Source organism: Macrobrachium nipponense, chromosome 21 (assembly GCF_015104395.2).
Source record: "Macrobrachium nipponense isolate FS-2020 chromosome 21, ASM1510439v2, whole genome shotgun sequence".
Classification (NCBI taxonomy): domain Eukaryota; kingdom Metazoa; phylum Arthropoda; class Malacostraca; order Decapoda; family Palaemonidae; genus Macrobrachium; species Macrobrachium nipponense.
The window spans coordinates 1,591,172-1,600,061 of NC_087212.1; the positions used below are offsets into that span (position 1 = coordinate 1,591,172).

Sequence of the window (8,890 nt, forward strand, 5' to 3'; positions counted from 1 at the left end):
CGCTCTCTTCTTTATACACCTTTCATGGCAGAAATTACCTTTGCAGTGCTGATTCAATCATTTCACTTATTATATATTATATTATTTTAATATATATAATTGTTGTTGTTTATATTTAAACAAATGCTTGTGCAGCAAATGCAATCACTTGTCTACCATTGCATATGACTGACTCCAGTTGTGTAAACTACTATAGCTCTCCTCTCTATAGAGTATTTACAAGAATCTAAAAAGCAGCAGTAATCATTATCAATTTTATTTCTACTTTTATATTTCATAACATGATGTTTGAAAATATATAACATTCATGGTTCTATGATAACTGTGGCGAAAAAGATGGACTTATAGTGGACTGTATTATATGCTTAACGTTGTTACTTGGTCAAAAACCGCTAAAAGCCTTACGTAACAACTCCACAAAACTCCCTTTGCGGTTTCTAAATTACGGGGAGATATCTCTCAACCCAATTCATTATTAACGAGGATAACACACCAATATCATTAATGAATAGTAGCACAATTAAGTACTTTCACTTACTGAGCAGTCCTTGTAGACATGAACTCAGATCATAAATCTACACGAGATACGACGAGAGGTACGTGCCTCTCTGTCTCTCTCTCTCTCTCTAAATGTTGCGAGTACTCACAGGTTGATTTTCAGACCTTAGAGGACCGCTGTGTTATCTGTTTCTAAGTTATTTGCATAACCTTAAGATATGAACACAATAAAGGTTTATCAGATCAATTCATATTCACCATCCACAAAACTGAAACATAGGAAAAATGAAATAAAATCGAAGGATATTGAAACGCATTTGATAAATGTAAAGTTAAGATTAATTTAATAACTAAAAGTTAAACATATCAAAGAGTAATAACATATAAGTGACAAATGAAATTAATCACGCAAGGGGAATTGTAAATCAATGGCACTCAAATGAACCAAATTACGACAAAATTAAAGGAATCAGGGCAATCGCCCTTTCTAAATCCACACACACATCACTACACAACACTAGATAACAGGTGACCTCAAAAGTTGAGCCAAGAAGCTGTCCGTTCCGTCCTGCATTCGGGTTTTGTTGGGGAAAAGAGACAAGTTATTCAATTACCACGAATGTAGAACTGACGTACAAGGTTTTCATGAACATAAAAAACTCTACAATAATTATCAACTTCGTTGTCAAAAATAAATTCCAAATATAATAGTGTGCAACCTCAACATATTTATTAAATGTAGTGAATTAATTGGTGGTGTGTGTCAATACAGTTTTGGGCGATATCATGCCCATACAGTGTACTACGCACATACGCATACACACCACTAGAGGGGCACGCAAAGGAGCGTTCAGAGGGGCGAACTACTACCCTTCTTTTCCCCTCCCGATCTTTTGACCTCTCCTAATGGCTTCTCTGGCGAGAGGCACAAACAAGACCCAATGACACCAACTCTTACCATACGTAATATGCGCAATACATTCACCAAGAACAATTTCACATACATAAAGACAAATGAATTATCATAACTAAAACAGTAATTATACTTCGTTACTAAAACGTCTACTGACGTTTATATGTCAGAAGACTACGTCTTTGTGTAAAACCATCTTTTCGGTGCTAACCGCACCACAGATACTACGTACTAGACATAGCAAAATCAGATAAAATAATGTTAAGAGTGTCATTCTCGAATAGATGTGGTTCTTTCACCCTTATTATGTCATGCAATGTAGACGTACATATCTTTGCAAAATATATGGCATGCGAATGCATTTGGTTTTCACATGAAAAACAAATACAGTAACATAGTTCCTGTCTGTCGATTACCTGACAGACGGCAATACGCAGTGAAAATCAATCAATAATTTCTTATGAGACAGACACTAATAACTATAATAAAAGACAAATAGCATGGAAACAAGTGAATACTCAAAATATTAGAAAATAAAATCGTTGTGAGAGGAATTCCTCACAATAACATTCTTATGCATTTCATTCTATGCTTTCTATTTCTTAGTATTGCATTCTCATCGAGGTAAGTATTTATCAAATAACATAAATGAGTAGTCGTAGAAAAGAGATATTCGAAATATATAATAATATAAAAAAAATTGGCATTTGAAAAGTAGCAACAATTTCCTATTAGTTTTATTTTCATCTTTCAATCTTACAATATTGCAGTCTCTTGAGGTAAATATTTACCGAGTGTAAAAATGTATGTACCTAGAGCCAATAGGATAAGGTAACCAAAGATGATATTTTGGCATAAATATAATATTTTAAAAAATAAAATTGATTTTATTCATTTTTAATTTGTTTATAAATCTCATAATATTGGATTTTAAGTGGTAGCTATTTACCAAATACCATAACCTAATTTCCTCAGACTTTATTCTAGGTGCTTCAGTGATAGCCCAGGGTACGTTCAAGGTAACAACAAAATGTCTCTCGTCGGAAAGCTCGTCAGCTCCGTCATGGCCAAACTTCCAGTCGGCCCAAAACATTTACAGATGGTGCAGGCTTGGTGAGTTTGAATAAATATTTAGAATTTTTGTGACGTATAAAAATGTAGATTTTATCGCCAGAGAGAGAAAAAATTTTGGCCCTCGAGAGAGATTTCGTCATTGCTATGGAGGGCAAGACCGGAGATCAGCTGATCTAGTTAATTGCTTACCTAAGATTGCAACATAAATCTACAAACGCAGATTCCAGCTCAATTGGAACGAGCTTATTTTGAAAGGGATTTTATTTATATAGGTATGAAATTTATATTAAACTGGTAGCATACCTACCTATCAATAGTACTAGGTAATTCCAATGGCGAAGTTAGCCTAATTTACCCAAATGCAATTGTCAAAACGCAAATACCTAGTTACCTACTACCTATTACCTAGGTCTGGTAGTAGGTAGCTAGTAGCAACTCCTTTTTATGTTTAACTGAAATATAGATACATACCAATTGTAACATCAAATTTTATCACTATTTCTTAAAACAAAACGAAAAGTGCTTCGTCCACTACCTAGGTAGCCTAGGTACCTACTAGGTAGTAGGTTAGTAGCCTATCAGCCCCCCAAGGCCACTGGCCAAGTGTGATCTTAGGTTTCTATAGGTATAGCCCCTATACCTATTAGTATTAACCACATTGGAATGATATTAGGTAAGATAAAGGTCAGTAAAATGGAATTAATAGGGTATAAAACCGCATGGTACAGGGGTGGACCATGTACGATCAACGTGTACAACCCCAAGAAAAGTACATTATAACGCGTCCTGACACCGGAGTAGAGGTCTTTAGCTTCATTTCTCACCAACAAGAAGTCGCGTCTGATGCCCATCTCCGATGTCAGGACGCGTTATAATGTACTTTTTTTGGGGTTGTACACATTGATCGTACATGGTCCACCCCTGTACCATGCGGTTTTTTACCCTAGCTAGTATCAGGCCCCCAAGGCCACTGGCCAAGTGTGATCTTAGGTTTCTATAGGTATAGCCCCTATACCTATTACTAGTATTAACCATTTGGAATGATATTAAGATAAAGGTCAGTAAAATGGAATGAATAGTACCTATAATTCAGTGTGAAGCAGGGATGCAAAGAGCAAACATGCTTGACACTAGGGTAAATAACTGAGCGATAACATAGTGGCCACCTCTTCTGGAATGTGGCCACCTTTCCAAAAAAGTACTTGAATCCAGTCACAAGCATCAATTAAGAGTTGTGGCCCATCCAGACAACACACTAAGACCTCTGCTCTTGTCTCGAAGTGAGAGTAAAGGCATAATTTCTGATTAAACAGTGGTTTAATGAAGATCTAGCCATGCGCAGTGCTAACCTGCCACCATGATGCTCTCGAAATTTTTGCTTAAAAACACCTTAATGCAGATGTTTGACGCCATCTAAATGTTTACAGAGTCACTTGAGTAAACGGACTGCCCATTTCACATGCTAAATCCACAAAACATTTATACCCATAGATGCTGGTACAGTTTTATCGGATTTGAACTTGAAAAGTGAACAACAAAAGGTCTGAAGGACTTAAGAGGTATTGTGCCACATGCCCTCTCATTTTTTCCTTCCTACATCCTGCTCATTTTCCCTTTGGCTTGCTATGGGTCATGTCGTGCTTTAAGGTTATAAAATAAGCCAGTAATTCTAGGCAATAACTCCGCAAGGAACGTTCCTGTGAATACAAAAACCACTAGGGATTGCTTAATAAGCAACCAGATAGTATCGGAAATTGTAATTTCCAAAGAAATACCCGACGCGGAGTTATCACCCAGTGCTACCAATAAACCTCGTAGTCTAGGTGTGTATTGTTCATTGTTTAGTTATACTTTGTGGGGGCTAGGAAAGGCTTGAAATGACACATTTTCTAAGACAATTTGTATTTTTCATAGCTACAAACCTGAGGTCTTAACAATAGGATAATTTCTAGCGCCTAGCTGAATCCGGTTAAAAAGCAAATGAAAAGGTATCTACGCATCAACCTAGTCTGGGGTGCTAGTGCTAAACATGGTGGAAGATTCTTGGTACTGTTATATACTGTATGTGCACCCATTTCTATATTGTGTGATCGACATAGTCCCTTGTTGGCCGAGTAGATTTCGCGCTTGGCTACCAATCCAGTGGTCCGAAGTTCGATTCTCGGCTCGGCCAACGTGGAACCAGAGGAATTCATTTCTGGTGATAGAAATTCATTTCTCAATATAATGTGGTTCAGATCCCACAATAAGCTGTAGGTCCCGTTGCTAGGTACCCAATTGGTTCTAGCTACGTAAAAAATGTCTAATCCTTCGGGCCAGCCCTAGGAGAGCTGTTTAATCAGCTCGGTGGTCTGGTAAAACTAAGATATACTTAACTTGTGTGGTCGATACTTAACTTGTGTGGTCGACAAATTATATTATAAACGTTATCTTTGTGCCGCCTGTGCTGCCATTTACATTTATCACCATGTACATTTACCACATGGTGATTAGTACTAGCGCCTCGGAGTAGGTAACGTGGATAAGAAGCCAAAGTAGCCCCATTTCTTCAACTGTACCTCTGTTCATATTATCTTCCATATTACTTTCCATCCTCTCCTAACAATTGTTTCAACATTATTTTCAGTGCTGAATGACATCAAAAGGTCCCAGTCCTTTGACCTAAATCTTATACAGTATATTCAAATTCCATCTAGCAGCCAAGGACTGCTATTCAAGATTTTAAATGTGGTTTGTGTATATGTATTTGTAATTATTTCAGTTCCTTGAAATTTTCACTATTTTCTCCATTCTTATGCTGAATTAAATATATCATAGCTTCACGTAAGCTTTCTCTTATTACAGTTTTTTTCTATCTATTTTTGACAGTTTTTTTTTCTATTTTTGAAGGGTACCGTCAGCATGCGTATTTGGAGCAGGGGCTGGAGCAGCAGGTTTGTACTTCCTCGACTGGAAATTAATAAATCAGTTTATTCCTTTCTATGGTGGGAAGTTTGCAGAAGAAGAAGAAGAATAAAAATGGCTGCTTGTTTTGTCTCGTTTGTATTTAGGTAAGTTCTGCAAGATTATGATGTGCGTAGGCCACATCAATTTCATAATCAAGAATATTAACTTTGGTTATATAGAAGTGAGTTGTAATTTTTTGTATGATGTTCTCATAAAATAAAAACAAATTATTGTGCAGCAGAACACTTAAAGCATATAGGATTGTTAACCTTTGTGTTATTCTATATTTTCAGGTCATCACTCACATTTTAGGATGGACTTTTTAAAGTTGATTACGTCAGTCTGAGGAAGGTTCTCATGTATAAATTGTACAAACTTCATATCCCTTAAAGTAAATATTTAAAACTATGTGCCTATTTTCTACATTCTAAGATAATTATTGCAATTCGGTATGGCTTTTTTTAATGCTCGGATATTCTGTGAGGTATTACAGAAAGGCAGCTTGGTGTGAAAATTGTGTAATCTGGACACATTTTTAAAAATCTGAATAAACATTTAAAGAGGTGAAAATAATAATAAAGGTTTACAGTTTATTTGTACAAGACATATATAACAAATACATTTATTCAAAATATATTATATGACAAAACAACATAAAAATAGTATACAGAACCCATAAATTGGTTTTGTTTACCTTTGGACAACCAGCAAGAGTTAAATTGCAGTAGTGACGCATTACACAATCAAACAAGTTCCTGGAAACCAAAATCATGGTGATTTACAAGCACTGTGTAACCAATAATATATTAGCCACTTTAGAGTTTACCAACAATGCACTGTAGCACAAATTTAATGGGTAAGGTAATTAAGTAGTAGTATGTTGATTTGTGTTATACAACAATGATGTGTGTGAACATTATTAACTTTTAACAATATCACAAATTTTGAAAGTGATTTGTCTTTTTCCATGGTATACAAACCTGAGCTTTCCAGTAGGAGTATTCCTTGTATTCCTCAGTTCAAGCTGGAGTCAGTCGTTGAAACTTTGTACCGATTCCACCTATTGAGGAGTACATCGTAACATCTGTGTTCTATCGCTTAAAAGTTCCTCTGGAGTGCAATGGGAGGAGGAGCGGGCATGGTTTGTTAACAGCACTATGTGCAAGTTGAGAAAATGGTTTCTTCTCCAGACTGCAACTAAGAAAGTGCTTTACTGATGAGACTGGGTTCAGCAGCAACAGCAAATTTTCCTCCCCAAGGTCAGTGCTCCCAGAAATGAGCTCAATGACTTCTCAAAAGCATTGTCCCAACTCATCCAGATGATGTTCAGAAGACAAAAGCCATTGCAGTCCTATCAGATTCCTTAAGGAACATGATGGATATTCTCGCAAAGGAGAGGACACACTAACATGCCATGGTGAGCACTCTTGAATAAGGGCATAAATGATTGGTCCTGGTGGTACCTATCATTGAATCATGAGCTGAAGTTGACTCTTAACTTCTTGAAAAAGTGGTCCACATTCCCATAAGCTGCCATAACTGGCCAATAACTGAACTAGAAGATGATACTGATGAATGCTTATGTCTGCTATCATGCATGCTAATGTGAATACAGCTTGCTATTATACCCAGCGGTATCATAACCGCAATCTTTGTGCATAAACCCTCAGTCTACACATGCATGACCCGAGACGATCACGTCCTCTTAAATCATGAGCGCTGGAAAAACAAGACACTGCTCGAGGGTCTACAATCAAACACAGATCATCATACCCAGGAGTAATGTACAAAGAGCGATCTACAGAATGAGAGGATAGCACAGACTTTACTCCACATGCCTTTGCCAAAGTCTGAAAGGAGTCCAAGACAGTCCTCTGGTCTCAGATGGAATGAGACAAAGGTTTCCAAACTCCACCACCTAACTCATTATTAACAACCGATTTGAGCTCATGCCAAGCAATACTCCTACACAAAAACAACGGTTTATACTGTATTCCCTTAAAACAAAGATTTTACCATTTTAACAAGAATATTAAGTCTCAAAGCTAAACCATAAGGCTCACCTAAAAGATTTTGTTCTTTAATAGCTGCGGCTAAAGGGACTCCTCCTCATCGTCAATCCCTCCACCACCACAAGGCGCACTGGATCCAGCTCTATAAACTTCTTCCACTCAATCTGGTTTTCATAGGAAAGTATAGAAATGGAGAAACACTTTCAAACATTAATAGATACAATTCAGCTTACCTAAGCTTTACTGTCCAATTCTTCCATAAATCTCCACTCAGTTCTCATCCAAGTAGGTCTGGAACTTCCAAGTAACCATCCTAATTGCTGTGACTACAGCAGCAGCTCCTATAGTAGAGACCAAGTGTCTTGTAGCAGGAAGAAAGACTGAAAAGTCAGGAAGGCAATGAACTTTTTGACTAGCAATTGACAAGTGTTTTTCTTATCCAGTAACACCAGAGACAAAACACTGGCCAAATGAACGTTTTATCAATCACGACATTACAAAACTACATTAATTCAAAACTTGTTATTTAGCTGCTCAAAGACGGGCACTAAACCTTACCAATCCATACATGTGCTGCAATACAGCCCAAGCTTTTAGACTATTCCCTATAAGTAATTGATATCAAGCAGAAGGTAACCATGAAGTAATCAAAAAAAAAAAAATTTAAAAACCAACTTAGAAACCCCATTCATTTGTGCAAAAAGAAAAAAAAAAAGATGACATATAAAAGAAACAATCTGAATGAAGCCTGTTCAGGATAAAACCCTAATCAAAATTTTCCAAAATACAGAAGCAATTCTCCAAATAACAAAACAGCTTTTGTAATGAGGGTGAAGTAGATTAATGATTCTAGTTGAAGTAATAAAGCAATTTACTGCTTGTTGGAAGGCTGAAACAGTAATAAGATTATTACTGAAGAATATTAAACTTTCTCTTTCTACTGCCAAATAAACAGTAAGTCTTATATTGGGCAGTAGAAGAAGAAATACAAAGCGTGTTTTTGAGGTATACTGAACCAAGGAGCTCCCCTTCAGTAGGGACTTCAGAGTTCACTGATGAAGAACAAGCCATCCAGTCAAGAGAAGACCACATATAAGTAAGAAAGCTAAGGATATTCTACAACCTGAAAAATGACGTAACAGGGAAAGGAACAGATTTCAATAACAATGATATAAGAGGGCTCAAAAGAAGTCTGATTAAAAGTTGGATGGTAGAATATTTGGAAGCCTCAAAAATTAGGAGCCAGGGTTGATGAACCCTACAACAAATGAAGAACTTTCAAGTTTAAGTAGTGTACCAGCAAAAAAATATCGGGATCTCTAATTACCCATTATATTGTACAAAATACAATTTTTTTTTTTTTTTTTTTAACAAACTACTGCTTTGCTAAAGCCCAGTAATTATCCATTTAAAGCACAGAGTGACTATATGCAATTCTAAAATTAGG

The 8,890-nt window shown here is 36.5% G+C and overlaps 1 long non-coding RNA gene across 1 annotated transcript; it reads left to right on the forward strand.

The window, feature by feature from the left end:
- Nucleotides 1–2,396: 2,396 nt before the first annotated feature.
- Nucleotides 2,397–5,818, forward strand: LOC135197681 (uncharacterized). Its single transcript, XR_010310643.1, has 3 exons — nucleotides 2,397–2,524; nucleotides 5,375–5,535; nucleotides 5,725–5,818. It is a non-coding gene; the product is annotated as an uncharacterized LOC135197681 (long non-coding RNA).
- The last annotated feature ends 3,072 nt before the right edge of the window (nucleotides 5,819–8,890 follow it).